Source organism: Denticeps clupeoides, chromosome 12 (assembly GCF_900700375.1).
Source record: "Denticeps clupeoides chromosome 12, fDenClu1.1, whole genome shotgun sequence".
Lineage (NCBI taxonomy): Eukaryota > Metazoa > Chordata > Actinopteri > Clupeiformes > Denticipitidae > Denticeps > Denticeps clupeoides.
The window spans coordinates 15,456,159-15,472,561 of NC_041718.1; the positions used below are offsets into that span (position 1 = coordinate 15,456,159).

The 16,403-nt window shown below is 42.4% G+C and overlaps 1 protein-coding gene across 14 annotated transcripts in view; it reads left to right on the top strand.

Annotated features, from left to right (window-relative positions):
- The first annotated feature begins 3,248 nt into the window (after nt 1-3,248).
- The window catches only part of atp2b2 (ATPase plasma membrane Ca2+ transporting 2), a 101,806-nt gene continuing 88,651 nt past the window's right edge, over nt 3,249-16,403 (top strand). For 7 of the 14 annotated variants that reach the window (XM_028999467.1, XM_028999470.1, XM_028999474.1 and 4 more), the window contains exon 1: nt 3,574-3,680. The gene's annotated coding sequence lies outside the window, so the exon portion shown is untranslated. Of the gene's footprint in view, nt 3,316-3,573; nt 3,681-16,403 lie in introns of those variants that run through there. The other 7 variants (XM_028999463.1, XM_028999464.1, XM_028999466.1 and 4 more) reach the window with 4 other exon arrangements.

Here is a 16,403-nt window from a genome sequence, read left to right on the forward strand (position 1 = left end):
TATGTTCAATTAAATACACTTCAAACATAAGATATGCAATGTTGCAACATGTTCCAAAAACAGCAAAAGACCGGGAGAGTTGAGGAATGCTCAAAAAACACCTCTTCTGGACATTACGCAAGTGAACAAGTTCATTGGAGCCAGGTTTTTGTCTCGATTTACATTTACATTTACAGCATTTATCAGACGCCCTTATCCAGAGCGACTTACAATCAGTAGTTACAGGGACAGTCTCCCTGGAGCAACTAAGGGTTAAGTGTCTTGGAGCATCGTTCACCACTTTGTGAACAACCGTGTGTGCAAATAGTCCAGCAGTTTAAGAACAATGTTTCTTGATGTAAAATTGCAAGGAATCTAGGGATTTCATCATCTATTGTCCATAATATAATCCAAAATTTCAGAGAATACAGGGAGTGCAGAATTATTAGGCAAGTTGTATTTTTGAGGAATAATTTTATTATTGAACAACCATGTTCTCAATGAACTCATTAATAACGAAGCTGAATGTTTTTGGAAGTAGTTTTTAGTTTGTTTTTATTGTTAGCTATTTTAGGGGGATATCTGTGTGTGCAGGTGACCATTACTGTGCATAATTATTAGGTAACTTAACAAATATATACCCATTTCAACTATTTATTTTTACCAGTGAATCCATTATAACATCTCCACATTCACAAATATACATTTCTGACATTCAAAAACAAATCAGCGGCCAATATAGCCACCTTTCTTTGCAAGGACACTCAAAAGCCTGCCATCCATGGATTCTGTCAGTGTTTTGATCTGTTCACCATCAACATTGCGTGCAGCAGCAACCACAGCCTCCCAGACACTGTTCAGAGAGGTGTACTGTTTTCCCTCCTTGTAAATCTCACATTTGATGATGGACCACAGGTTCTCAATGGGGTTCAATTCAGGTGAACAAGGAGGCCGTGTCATTAGTTTTTCTTCTTTTATACCCTTTCTTGCCAGCCACGCTGTGGAGTACTTGGACGCGTGTGATGGAGCATTGTCCTGCATGAAAATCATGTTTTTCTTGAAGGATGCAGACTTCTTCCTGTACCACTGCTTGAAGAAGGTGTCTTCCAGAAACTGGCAGTAGGACTGGGAGTTGAGCTTGACTCCATCCTCAACCCGAAAAGGCCCCACAAGCTCATCTTTGATGATACCAGCCCAAACCAGTACTCCACCTCCACCTTGCTGGCGTCTGAGTCGGACTGGAGCTCTCTGCCCTTTACCAATCCAGCCACGGGCCCATCCATCTGGCCCATCAAGACTCACTCTCATTTCATCAGTCCATAAAACCTTAGAAAAATCAGTCTTGAGATATTTCTTGGCCCAGTCTTGACGTTTCAGCTTGTGTGTCTTGTTCAGTGGTGGTCGTCTTTTTAGCCTTTCTTACCTTGGCCATGTCTCTGAGTATTGCCCACCTTGTGCTTTTGGGCACTCCAGTGATGTTGCAGCTCTGAAATATGGCCAAACTGGTGGCAAGTGGCATCTTGGCAGCTGCACACTTGACTTTTCTCAGTTCATGGGCAGTTATTTTGCGCCTTGGTTTTTCCACACGCTTCTTGCGACCCTGTTGACTATTTTGAATGAAACGCTTGATTGTTCGATGATCACGCTTCAGAAGCTTTGCAATTTTAAGAGTGCTGCATCCCTCTGCAAGATATCTCACTATTTTTTACTTTTCTGAGCCTGTCAAGTCCTTCTTTTGACCCATTTTGCCAAAGGAAAGGAAGTTGCCTAATAATTATGCACACCTGATATAGGGTGTTGATGTCATTAGACCACACCCCTTCTCATTACAGAGATGCACATCACCTAATATGCTTAATTGGTAGTAGGCTTTCGAGCCTATACAGCTTGGAGTAAGACAACATGCATGAAGAGGATGATGTGGACAAAATACTCATTTGCCTAATAATTCTGCACTCCCTGTATGGAGAAATCTCAGCACGAAAGCGGCAAGGCCAAAAACCAACATTGGTCGACCTTGACCTTCGATCCCTCAGGTGGCACTGCATCCAAAACCGATATCATTCTGCAGAAAAACATTACCATGTGGACTCAGGAATGCGTCAGAAAACCGCTGTGAGTTAACACAGTTCATTGATACACCTGATACGCTGATGCAAGTTAAAACTCTACCATGCAAAGCGAGGGCCATGAATCAACACCACCCAGATACTCTGGGCCCCAGCTCACCTGAGATGGACAAAAGATGGACCATCAATGCTGCGAGGTACAGTACAGGCCAAATGTTTGGACACGCCTTCTCATTCATTGTATTTTCTTTATTTTCATGACCATTTACGTTGGTAGATTCTCACTGAAGGCATCAAAACTATGAATGAACACATGTGGAGTTACACAGGCTGCATCTTTTTCTGGACGTTGCCTCTCAGTTCAGCAGGACAATGCGAGGACACGTTCTGCACATGTTGTAACAGCGTGGCTTCGTGGTAAAAGAGTGCTGGGCACTAGACTGGCCTGCCTTCAGCCCAGACCCGTCTCCAGTTGAAAATGTGTGTGCAAAATACGACAACGGAAGCCTCAGACTTTAGAGCGACTGAAGTTCTACATCAAGCAAGAATGGGAAGGAATTCCACCCACACACCGTCAACCATTAGTGTCCCCGGTTCCCAAATGCTTACGGGGTGTTGTTAAGGGAAAAGCAATTTAACAGATGGCTTTATACTTTATCGGAACGTGTCGCAGGCAATTCAAAATGACTGAAGATTTGCAAAAAAACAATAAACTTCATCTCCCTGAACATCAGATATCTCGTCTTTGTGAAGAATATAGGTTGAATATAGGTTTTTTACGTTTTTACACAACTTCCAAACTTCATTAGAACTGGGGTTGTGGGAACCCCCACAGAGCAGAAAAGTTACACTGATTAAAGAACCACGAAAACTGGCCCAATTGACACTAGTACTGAATCTGCAGGGTCTCGACAACGCCGCTGTTTTAAACATAGTCTGATTATGAATTTTGGTGTTGGTACACGACCTTAAACTTTTGATCTGTAGCGTGTTCCTGACCGGTGACCTCCGAAAACGGGAGGAAGGCGAGGAGTCCGCGTCTCTCGCCGTGGAAACTCGCCACCAGACCCCCGTGCGAGTGGGATCCCGCCCCCACCCCCCCACGGGCCCCAAGGCCCCCACGCCGTGCGTGCGTGGTACGTAATGGAAAAAAAAAAAAAAAACGAAGTTACTACTTTCGCCGCCGCCCTCTCCGACGGGATCGGGTTTATCCGCCCAGCACCCCTCCCGGCTCCGACGGGCGCGAACAGGACGGGGGGACGAGACGGTAAGGAGGGCGATGTTACTGCTGTTACTGTTACGGTTACGCGCGTCAATGTGGCGACTTCCGTCCACGATCCCGCGGCGCGTCGGTACCTACAAACCGAGCCAAAGGCGCATTATCAAACAGTAAAAAAAAAATCGACGTTTTTATAAATATATAGATATCTATATCTTGAACGGTAACTTTGTTACGACGCGAACCAATCAGACGCCGGCGCGGACGCACGTGCGCCGGTGCTGTTGCGCAACGCGTATCTCCCGCGGAGCGGATCAGGTGAGTCGGGGCGGCAGCATCCTTCCCTCCTCTCATCCCTCCTGTCATCCCTCCTGTCATCCCTCCTGTCATCTCCTCCGTCCCGCGGCTGACAGGTGAGCTCCGTGCCGGGGGACGTCGGTGGGATTATATATAATTAATAATTATATTATTATATTATATTATATTTATAAAACCACCGAACCGATCTGCTGCTCTGTGCGGGTTTGTTTTTTTTGGTCTCATAGTTGTACAGATGCCTTTGGTTTAGATTACGTACCGTCTTGGCGTTGCCGTTTACAACCTGTGTACTACAGTCTTACTGTACGACGTTCCGGTCGCGCAACCGCAGAGTTGCTGTACTAAGATTTCTGCTTTTTTTTTGTTGTTGTTTTAGATCACCGTGGCTTTAACAGATATTACTGTTTGTTGGCTTTTACGATCTTTGTACGTTGCTGCGTTGTTCTGCAGTGTGAACAAAATGTCGTAGCTGAATAACCTGTAGCTCGCGTGGCTAAACTGGCGTCTGAAGGAACATTTCCACCCAGAACGACCGCAGTTACTGCTAGCTGTCCCAGTTTAGCCAAACTTGTGTCTGCTCTGTATCGATAAAAGTCATTTGAAGCATGGTGGCAGCCATTAGCCCGCAGGTTCTGTGCGCATTTGTTGTGCCGTGGACGTTACTGGAAACACGTGGAGTTATTCCCACGCGTTCCATTATCCTCCAGATGACCTTTGAGACGATGGAGGACCAAAGGATCGACTCTACATGGAAACATTACCAAGTAATTGCATTTGACAAAGGACGTTATCGGATAACTTCCGTAGATCAATAGGTCAGGGTTGTGAATGTGTTTAAGAAGGTTCGAGTCATTCAGCTACAAATTTAAAACGGCTATGGATTAGATTTCGTCCTTCAAATGACCTCGTTGTTATATTTAACCTGCCTAAGAAATCACTAACAATAAAAAAAGACGCGCTAAAAACGTCTGAATTTAAGAAGTAAGAATGCAAATAAGTAATACCAATTATTACTGATGATAGGACGCTTCTGATTGTCCCCATTACGGTCCCTGTAAAAGTATGATATAGATTTTCTACATCTTGTGCCAGATTGACAGTCCCCAATAATTCTGCTGTAGGTAACGCGACCCCGGACCTTGCAAAGCCATGCACACCCTGTCTTACCTGGAAATGTGAGGTGGTGGGGCAATCGGATCTCCTGTATTAGTTACCGAAGCGAACATTTTCTGTGGCAGTAAGTGGCACCCAGTGAGCGGGTCGGTTGTTTATCGCGGTTTGTCATCAGTGGAGGATGGAAATGAACACCAAAATCTTAACTTCTGCTTTTGATCTTCTGTCAGTAGGTCGGTTTTTGGCGGATTCTTTTAGTCTGAGACTAGGCTTAAACCATGAACGGGAAACTGACCCTTATGAACATGGTTAAGACAGTAGGAAGGCTCTTGTTAGTTGTTAGAAGGCACTGAATGATAAGTGGTGGCCTAGCGGTTAAGGAAGCGGCCCCGTAATCAGAAGGTTGCGGGTTCGAATCCGGATCCGCCAAGGTGCCACTGAGCAAAGCACCGTCCCCACACGCTGCTCACCAAGGGTGACTGTCATGGCTGCCCACTGCTCACCAAGGGTGACGGGTTAAAAGCAGAGGACACGTTTTGTTGTGTGCAGTGTAGGACTTTCACTTATTTCATTTATGGTAAGTGTACAGGACCGCGTCACAAAGAATGTGCCAAAAAAAGCTCTAGCTGCACCTTCTTCAGGTGACTGTCCAGCAATGCAGCTGCTTCTGAACATTCCAGAACGCACAGGCTGCTGACATGAATAATTTGAGGCCGCCCAGGCAAAACAGGGAGGCAAGGGCAGCAGTCTGGACAACAGTGCTGCAGTGTTCCTGCTGTTTTCCTTCAGAGGAGTGTCCCCTGTAGCAACATTAAAGTCAGCTGCGCAATTTCCATCCCATAAACCGCTCTTTTACACCCCGACACTAATCAAAGAGCTTCATCTGACGCATTTATACTCAGACGGGCTCCATTAATTACCTAGAGCTAATGAAAGAGAATGATCAGAAGATTTTTTTTGGTAGGAATCGGAAGGAAGCACCTGCTTTGAGAACATTGATTATAATTAAACATCTGTTCCCACTAATGTTCCATCTGTCAATCCACAGTCTAACTGATCATGATCAATTAAGGCAAACCCAAAATAATGCTTGAAAAATTGAAGGCACATGGATAAGACTCCCCATTAAACGTCAGAAGAGATCATTAGACCAAAAACATTAATAATGGTATCTACTTGGTATCTACGTTCATGGTTTAAGCCTAGTCTCAGAAAATTACAGTAGTGTATGCAAATACACGACCGACAAAATGTTTATGGCCTGAGTGAAGACGTGGATTTACTTTTTAAACACGATCGTGAGAAGGTCTCCTTGCTTATTTTGGAGGTGTCCATCTCCTTTCATCTTAGTGTGAGGAGTGCTTCACTCTGTTTTGATGGAGGTTTATGGAGTGTCAGAGCTCATTATCACGTCCCAATGAGGAGGTTTATTCACACAAGTCAGTCGTGAGACTAATAGTGACTGAAATGAACATTGCTCCTCAGAGTTTCAGGCTGAGAATTTCAGTCGGCCAGTTGTAGAGTGTCTGTGGACAATCTCAGGTGCTTTAAGAATGCTGAGGATACTTGTGTGCCTCCTTGAAAATTGGTAGAATTCCTAGATGTTGTAACAGTGATCAAGCTTTTTCAAATGCCGCTTAAGATACACCTAAACAAAGCAATCATTAATGAACATTGTAAAAATGGAAATTTGCTTTTTTTTTAATGTAGAAGCCTCCTTGGCTGCTATAGTTCATCTCTGTTACTGCTCAACACAACTCACTGGTTCTCAAAGACTTAATAACATTATAATATTACAACACACGGTCCAATTCACCTTTATACCCGTTAGTACAAGCCCTTAATCTGCTGATTCTACTACTGGTCAGCTGTTCCGCCCTTCTCATCTCATCTTCCTGCCATGCACCTCCGCTCTTACAATAGAAGACCCCTGACTATGTGTTCAGTGTCTGTCGGTGTGAAATCAGAACATTTCAGCTGTAGTTACATATGCAGTCACCGGCGTCCAGCCTCCGATTTACTGCCTGATTATGAATGCCTCTGCCGCACATCAGCACCGGCTCCTAACTTAATTAAACTTGACCCGATCGCTTTCCTTAGAAGCTTTCCCCCTCGCCCACCGTGATTTATGCTTGGGTCGTAAAGTGTTTAAACCCTCCCTTTGCCTTATTGCCTCTGTCAAGAAGGATTCGCACCACACTAAACTATATAACAACAACAGTTATCACCAGCATGAATTAGCCATAGAATAATAGGCCAAATGTAAAATTTGAGTGCGTGCTTGGAAAGCATAGCAGCTCTTGACCTTATTATGTAAGGTGGGATGAGGGAAGTGTAACATTGAAGGCCTTCTCAGGGCAAAAGTATGACTGAGATTTAGGTCTCAGAATAGACCTGGAATCGGCTTTCACCTTTTCATTAGTTGGCTGTTTGGCCACCTATTTAATCCAAAGCAAATGACAAAATTCTGAAGCTTATTAGAACAGTAGTGGTGCATTTTTTTAACGCATGCAGTCCAGAGACCATGCTCAAGGGGGCGGTAATTATGCTTTATTTGGTGCATGTGCCAGGTTGTTTTGGGGGGAAGCTGTCATTCAATGTCTGCATATTTACATTGGACTGGATGTACTCTATGTACTGGTTTTACTCATGTACGGGGCAGCATGGGCCTAGCGGGTATGGAAGCGGACCTTTAATCTGAAGGGTGCCGGTTCGAATCCCCACACACTGCTCCCCAAGGGTGATGGGTTAAATGCTGAGGACACATTTTGTTGTGTCACCGCGTGCTGTGCTTGCTGTGTATCACAATGACAAGTGAAAGTAAAGTGATTGTCATTGTGACACAATCACTTTACTTTCACTTTCACTTTTATGGCACTTATCAGACACCCTAAATCAGTAGCTACAGGGACAGATCCCCTAGAGACACTCAGGATTAAGTGTCTTGTTCAGGGACACAGTGGTAGTAGATGGGGTTTGAACCTGACTTTCTTCTGGCTCATTGGCGAGTGCGTTACTATTACCAATTACATGATGTTGATTGTCCGTAATTGACCGGTCATCACTGTGTTTTATAATGTATTTCATTTTCTCTACGCATTTCTGCTAATTTTTAGCAGCTTTGAAAGGGCTTGGGTGTTTTACAGCTGCTTTCTTCTGAAGCAAAATCAACCAGCACAATGTCTTCTGCACAATGTGGCTGGAATTGGAGCGTGAAAGAGTTGATTTATTGTCCTCCATGATGATGGGTGGCATTTGGGGACTGCTTATTTCTACAGTTTAGCGCACTTACAAGTATTTATGGTAGCGGGTGCATCAGGAAGTTTTGATATGAGCAATATTTAGTGCGGTAATGATGAAGTACACCCCAGGCCCTAAGGCAGTCAGTCTTCTGTAGGCTTTTGCGTTGCCATTTCTAAAGGCTATTATTTATTTGTGTTTATTCATGCTAAGCTCATCTGGTTCATCTGTTTCAGTTGATGAACTCAATTGTAGATGCACTTACAGATACAAGGTTTTATAGTCACTCCTATTCATACAATGCAATCATATTTATGGTATTCCAGTTCACTGTATTACTCTAGCTGTTAATTTTCTGTGCATGATACAACTGGAAGGCTTTGGAATAAGGTTGGACTAGCAAAAGCAACTGAAGGGCTATTTTTTGAGAAACTGTACTATTGGCAAAATGTGGAAGCAGGTAGGAAAATACCTGGCTTGTAGTTACACCTTTACAGAACCGGAAACAAGGCAACTAAATGGGCCTTCAGAACCCAAATGAAGAGTCTTTATTAAAATGAGTAATAAATTCTCACTCGAGGGATGTCTAGGCAGCAGAACAGTGCAGTCGTTTGGCTAATTATACAATTAATGACTGGTTGTGACCCAGATCAGGCTTAAATGTAGACTACTCCTGCAGAACAATGTCATGTTCCAAAAGTAATGCAAAGAACATAAGTGTCCTTTGGTCATTTATGATGATCTCCATTTTGACATTAGGTGATCACAGTGCCATAAATTCTTACTGGGTCTTGGTCAGCAGACTAGTAGTTTCACCACCACAACCAGTCAACATTCATATCCTTGGCTGGTTTTAATGAACTATCACATAACTGGCAACACTATGCAAAAAAATAAGTCATTTTCAGTATTCATATTTGAGTCAGATTTAAATTGTGCACATGTGGTGCAGTCACCTCACTACTCCTTCCTCCGGCTGCTCCTGTTAGGGGTCGCCACAGCGGATCAGGTGGCCTCGCTGTTTGCACAACTGATTTGGGAAAGGTTTTGCGCCGGATGCCTTTCCTGACCCAACCCTCCCCATTTACCTGAGCTTGAGACCGGCACCAAGAAATATACTGTCATGTGCATGGGTGGCAGTAGCCTAGTGGGTATGAATCAGAAGACCCAGGTTCAGTCCCCACTTAGTATCATTGTCCTGAGCAAGACATCCTTGTCTCCGGTGTCTCCAGTAACTACTGATTGTAAGTCGCTCTGGATAAGGGCATCTGATAAATGCTGTAAATATAAATAAATGTAATAAATGTAATACAGCCCTCAGTGGCTGGAGTGTGAAGTCACCTCACTATTTCTTTCTAACGCTGGACAACTGAAACATTGACATCAAATAGGAGGGAAAAAAAGATTGTCCCCCTTTCAGGTGTTTCCTTTTGAATGCAGGTTCTGGTTGTGGCGAATTGAAGGGGTAGTGGGGGAAATGTCTTTCAGATGCAGACCACGAGTGGGTCTAGGGAGTTAAATAAAACAAGATGCCTAGAACATCAGCATCAGAGGGGATGTTAAAGTTCTGTTTAGCATGCGGTTGAGTCCCAGCTTTCATCCTGTGTTGTGACTCCATTGTAACCCACTTGTGTGTCACTCCTGGAGGGCGGAGGCTATCCCAGCATTCCTGATGCATGTGAGGTCAGCCAGCCCACATCTTTTCACCAACGAATTTTGAGTTTTGCCAAAGGCATGTTGAAGCAATGCTGGTACCCTCAGTGACACAAAATAATATATAGGCAACCCACTGATAGCAGGATGTATATTAACGTAATGGGGACTGTCAATCAAGACAGTTAAATTGTTAGCATGGCTGACTGGAGATGAGATTCAACATAATTTGAGATGAGATTCAACTTAATTAGTGAGAGACTGGTACAGTTGCACTAGTTCAAACATTAACTATTAATATGCAATGGCTTTAGTTATAAACAGCCATATGGTCTCATCACTGATCTAGAAAAGATGCTCGTTTAGGTAAAATATTTTCATGGATTCCTAAAGCAGATTCTACCCAAAAATCAAGGACTGACCCACATCTGACTTTGGGAAGTCTTCTGAATAGTTATTCTGACTACTAGACTTTACAGTGTGCTTTTGCAATGCCCAAAGTAATTTTGGAAAATCATGTTTATAGTGTGCATTTTATGTGAAAGTACTTGATAATATATAATTTGGTGATTAAGTGACAATTGCTGTATAATTTTAATTGATTTTCTATTTGTTCACTTCAAATAAATTTGTGGGATTGAAATATTACAGTCTGTGCATTTGCCTATTTCAGAATGTACTCACTAATTATACTTAATACAACTGCATCTTCCTTCCCTGGTTTAAGTCATGTTTTTGTTGTTGTTGTTTTTGTAAAATCTCACGTCATATTTAAAGATCGACGCGTGAAATAGTTTCAGCATGTTGCTATAGTTTCAGATGTTTCCTGACTCTGAAGCCAGTTGCCATACACACATGCAAACATTTATATGCTGGCAGGGCGCCACGAGTTCAAGAGCGCTAATCGCTCCCAGAAACTCATCACGGCCGGCACAAGCACACTTAACGCATCAAGAATTATTTACAATGCAGCTGGAAGAAATGCACGAGCAAACACACGATAATGTACCCTCGAAAAAGAATAACAACCTTAAAAAAAGGAAATATTAATGCATGTTTGCATAGAACTGCTCATTTGCACATCTGTAAGCAGATTTACAGATGTTGACCTTGTTCTTGCAGGTAAACATATTACATATGTTTTTTATGTCCAACGATTTAGAATGTTTTCTGTGATAGAAATTCCCTTGTTGCTTGTTGTTTATCTTTTTTTAATGCTGCGCTCATTCACTGTTCACCTACATGCAATAATTATCACTCATTTCACATCTTTCATGAGCTCTAGAGACTGTGATATTATTTATTAACATTATACGAATAGAAATTGATATATAGAAAAATACATTTGTACTATTTATTCTTTATAGAAGCAAGTCTAGTTGGACCCCTCCTGCAGATGATTTTTTGAATAACTGACCAAGATGGGCTCTTTTCCGGGGCATATGATCCTACAAAGGCACGTTGAGTATATAACCTGCCTTGTCCTTTGGCTGTCCCTTAGCATGGGCTTAACATTCGCTGTAATTTTCAGGGTGGCCACTGATGTATTTAGACTGAATTAAGTCCTCAATTTCTGTAGATGTAACACTTGGGTCATTTTTCTTACCTTGCCAGGGTGGCATAATAATCATATTAAAGAATACAAGCGCGGCTGTAGGAACATAAACAGGTTTATTTTCAATGTCGAACTGAACATAAATGCCGCTTGATGTTTTTCGGCTTCGGGCCAGGCCATTACTACAGTACAGATTCATAAAGGATTCATAAAGGACGTGCTCCTGGTCAGTAAGGTTGAATCCTGCAGTGTGAGCTGGGCAATTTGGTTTGTTGGTAAAAGGATTATGTTATGGCATGCTGTAAAGATTTGCTCTTGCTGCGAGGGTTGCCTTAGTTACAAAATAGATTTTCTTTGACTGCATCTTAATAATTGGTTTGAATTGTGTTACAGTGTTACTATATATCGAGAGTTGGATTGTACATCAAAACTAAATATATATATAATATATATATATAAAATCTGAGAATTGCAAATTAAATAGGCATTGTTCTAAACCCCATAATTATGATGGTCTAGTTTCACACAAATTCCAGTATCACTAATTGTATCAGTAATTTTTAAAGCTCATTGGTCATTTTTCATACAAATTTTGAGATCTACTGGAAATAATGAAATTTCCGAAGCCCCAGTGACATCTGTGCAAAGATTAACAGAGTTTTGGGAAGTGTTTTCTGTTGCACTACTACAAATTGACATTAGACCACTGTGTCATACCTGGGCTCTTTCGCTGAATAACGCGGCGTTTTGGACGCCATGCTGCGAGCAGGTGACTGGGCAGGGACAATTTATAGCTCGTATGTTATCAGGCATCAGCTCCTTGCCTCCACTCACCGGTGTTGATTGTTGTACAGGCAGGTAATTTAATCTTCGCCTTTGACCTTGGGTCGCACACAATAAAGATTCAGTACCATCTGGTGCTGACATCCCAACCTCCATTATTCAAACCAGCTCGGGCCACTGTCACTGTTCCACTCAGCAGAGTTCCTCTCCACGCTCATGCAGGTTTGGAGCCTTTTAATTACAGAATAAAAAGCCTTTACTCTTTCTGTTATGGCATGTTGGGGCTGATGACGCTTTCTGCTTGTTTATCATGTGTGCGCTAGGCCTTTGCAAGTAGTACGTGCATTGGGTGCATGCTAGGGTTGGTCAGATAATCAGTACAGATTATCAGTAATCTATCGAAAATATGACATCCATGCAAAATCAGGATCATGTGTTTTGTGTGGTCTTGCCAAAATAGATGTTATTCATAATAGCTGAGAATAACAATAGGGCATGCTTTGCTCTTTCTGAAATATGGCTTTTATGTCTGTTTATGCTGATGTCTGCTGAAGGCCCTTTTGTTTGTATGCTTTTGAAGGGTAATTTAAGTGTATTTTATTGTAGATAATCTAGAACTACTTTTTTGCACCAATTCAGTTCAGATATTCTGGTGGGAACAGGTAGTTCATTTAAGGTGACACTGCATTATAAAAATGCTCAGTATAGGCTACTATTAATTTATTTTAAGCTTACTTTCATTTAGTTTGTCTTGGTTCTACACCTTTTTCATTTTAATTAATTATGTAAATTTGTTAATAATCAGTAAGCCATGAAGTAATATGCCTGCGCAACCTGCAGCTAATAAGTGCAATACTTTGCATATGTTTGAATCATATATAGTGATGGGCTTTCTTATTAATGCATGATAAATACCTTTAAGAACTTTTAATGCACAACATCATATATTTAATTACATGATTTACTATACAGTGAGTCAGTGTACTGAAAATAATCAACCTATTTAGAATGAACCCCATCTCTTCCATGACAGGCTGTGCCAGCAGGAGCAAGCAGTCAGTAAATGTGGACTAAATCCAGATGTTCGTCGCAATTGACTGGAACCGACTGACATAATCTCTTGTGACAGACAGAAGTAATTTATTATTCATTTATTAAATGTTTAATTGAGAACCTTCCAGACACTTGTTTGGAAAATGGACAAATATGGGCAATGGCTGTGGTGGAGTGGGGGTGGGAGGTTCCAGTGGGCAGGCAGTCATGCCCAGGTAAAGATCATATATCTACCTTCTGGATCATAACGGTGTCCTATTGGACAGCAGGAGTGCCATTGGATTCTGGGCAGGTGAACTCTATCTGAAACAGTATCTAAGAGTGATACCTTCCACTGATCATGTTCAGGTATTATATTAGTCTGGTCTGTTTCCACCGGGCTTCATTAATTAACAATAGGAACTCGGGTCAAATCAATTATTCAACCCTCTGACTTCACGGAATTTAACTCTTGCCGAATGTAAACAGACTAGGCTGGGGAACGGCGTGTGCGTCTCAGGAAAGTGACCTCACCTGTTTTATTTTCTGACCTTTCAACAGAGACCGAGCCCTGTGAGTCGATATGTATGCAGCTCATTTGCAATATGAGTTATGTGCTCAGCTGAGCAACTGATGCTCTACACAACACCCTATGATGTGTGCATGAATGCAAGTAAAGAGAGAACTTCAGCGTTCACCACAAGGGGTTACGTAATGGAGTTCCAGTGCAGGTTCTGCTCCTGATACGTCAGGTGACAATTTTATGCGGAACCAAAATTTTACATTTACGGCATTTAGCAGACGACCTTATCCAGAGCAACTTACAACCAGTAGTTACATTGCCAGTCTCCCTGGAGACACTCAGGGTTAAGTGTCTTGCTCATAGACACAATGGAAGTAAGTGGGGTTTGAACCTGGGGCTTCTGGTTCATAGACAAGTATGTTACCCACCAAGTTACTACCACCCGAGCAGTATACATTTTTATTTTGATAAATTTGTATATTGCTAACAAACTAGCAATAATATGACTGCCAGGCTACAGGCTACAGACTACATCTGCTCCAATATTCAGTTAATGATATTGTCACGTCCGCGAGCTGACAGGGGAATGATTCGCAGAGTCGGGGCATACTGGGAATGGGATTTTATTAATAATAACACAACAAAGGAAAACAGGGGCAAAAGGGGGAGAACGAAAACAAACCTGCAGGCGTGTGGCCATCGGCAGAACTGAAAACAACACTACACATATGTTGCACGTCCACATAAAAATGTCGCAGCCCCGACCGGCTGCTCCAAAGTTCCTTATAACCAGGCTCCGCTGTCATGCAGATTGGTGCCAGGTGCGTCTCCAGGTGCACCCAGTCGTGACAGATATTGTCATTTCTATGGGTTTTCACTGGATTTTTCCATTGTTAGCGTTCAGCAGAGGTTGCGCATCCTGGAAGCCACAGTTTCTACAATTTCACAGTGCTGTGGCACCTTCAAACAAAAAAGAACAAATAACAAATTGCCTAATTTGATGTGTTTTTAAGAAAAACAGCAGTCAGATTGCAATGTGCAGCTTCCATCTCGGCAAACTCTGGGGTCTCCTTGGACGGGGTACAGAATAGTTTTTTTCCTTGCACCAGACCAGGAATATATCAGCACAAATTATAGTCCATTCCAGCAAACCGAACCAGGCTCAGCTGCTTAATTAAACCCCCCAACACCCCGCTTGCCCACCCACCTACCCACCCCGCTACTGCATGATTGCTGCAGTGTCTGCTGCCTTTCCCTGTGCGCTATTCTTAGTTGCTCAATGTCAAATGAATAACAAGGTACAAATCTGGTTGGAGGGAACCTTTCTGCCATTCTGAACAGGTGCTCGCAGAATGAAGGGAGGCAGAAAAAAAAAAAAAACAAGGAAGGAGACTTGTGGGGTTTATTCCACAGTTGGCTGAAGTGTGGAATTAGGGGACTTTTTAAGGGACTCTCTTGTATCCAGTGTTAAAATGTCAAATGCTAAATGAGCATGAAGGAATGTAACATAACCAAAGAAGAAGAAAACATTCCAGCTTTAAAAAAAAGAATTTAGTATAAATCACTTATGCAATGTAAGTAAAATGACTGAAGTATTTTAACTGTAATGTGGTGAAATTACCTAGAGTACAATCGTGGCCAAAAGTTTTGTGAATGACACAAGTACTGGTTTTCACAGTGTTTTTGTCAGTTGTTTCTGTGGCGTATTGAAGCGTAATTATAAGTATTTTATAAGCTTCAAAGGCTTTCATTGACCATTACATCAAGTTTATGGAAAGTATTTGCAGTGTTGGACCTTTTTTCTTTCAAGAATGTATGCTGTCATGCTGTCAATCAACTTCTGGTTCAAATCCTTACTCATGGCGACCCATTCCTTCATAATCAGTGCTTGGAGTTTGTCAGAATTTCTGGGTTTTTGTTTGTCCACCCAACTGTTGAGGATTGACCACAAGTTCTCAATTGGCTGAAAATGTTCCGGGGAGTTTCGGGGCCATGGACCCAAAATTTTAATGTTTTGATCCCTGAGCCACTTAGTTATCACTTTGGCCTTATAGCACGGTTCTCCATAATGCTGGACGAGGCATTGTTCGTCACCAAACTGTTCTTGGATGGTTGGGAGAAGTTAAATAGTTAAAAATAGTTCTTAGTTAAAATTGTGAGTGAACCCACTGCCTTGGATGAGAAGACGCCCCACACATGAATGGTTTCAGGATTCTTTACTGTTGCCACACGATAGGACTGATTGTATTGCTCACCTTTTCTTCTCCAGACAATCATTTTTCCAGATGCCCCAAACAATTGGAAAGGAGTTTCCTCAGCAGTCCAATCCCTGTATTTTTTTGCAGAATATCAGTCTGTCCTTGATGTTTTTCTTGGAGAGAAGTGGCTTCTTTGCTGCCCTTCTTGACACCAGGCCATCCTCCCAAATGCCCTCACACCCGCCTGCTGCCATTCCTGAGCAAGCTCTGCACTGGTGGCACCCCGATGAATCAGCTGAATCATCTTTAGGGGACGGTCCTGGCGCTTGCTGGACTTTCTTGGACACCCTGAAGCCTTCTTCACAACACTTGATCCTCTCTCCTTGAAGTTTCAGATGACACGATAAATGGTTGATTTAGCTGCAATCTTAGTTGCAGCAATATCCTTGCCTGTGAAGCCCTTTTTGTGCAATGCAATGATGACTGCACGTGTTGCCTTGCAGGTAACAGTGGTTAACAGAGGAAGAACAAAGATTTCAAGCATCACCCTCCTTTTAAAGCATCCAGTCTGCTATTCTAACTCAACCAGCATGACAGAATGATCTCCAGCCTTGTGCTCATCAACATTCTCAGTTGTGTTAATGAGAGAATCACTGAAATGTTCTTAGCAGGGCTGAAATGCAGTGAAATTTTTTTTGGGGGGGGATTAAGTTCAGTGTCA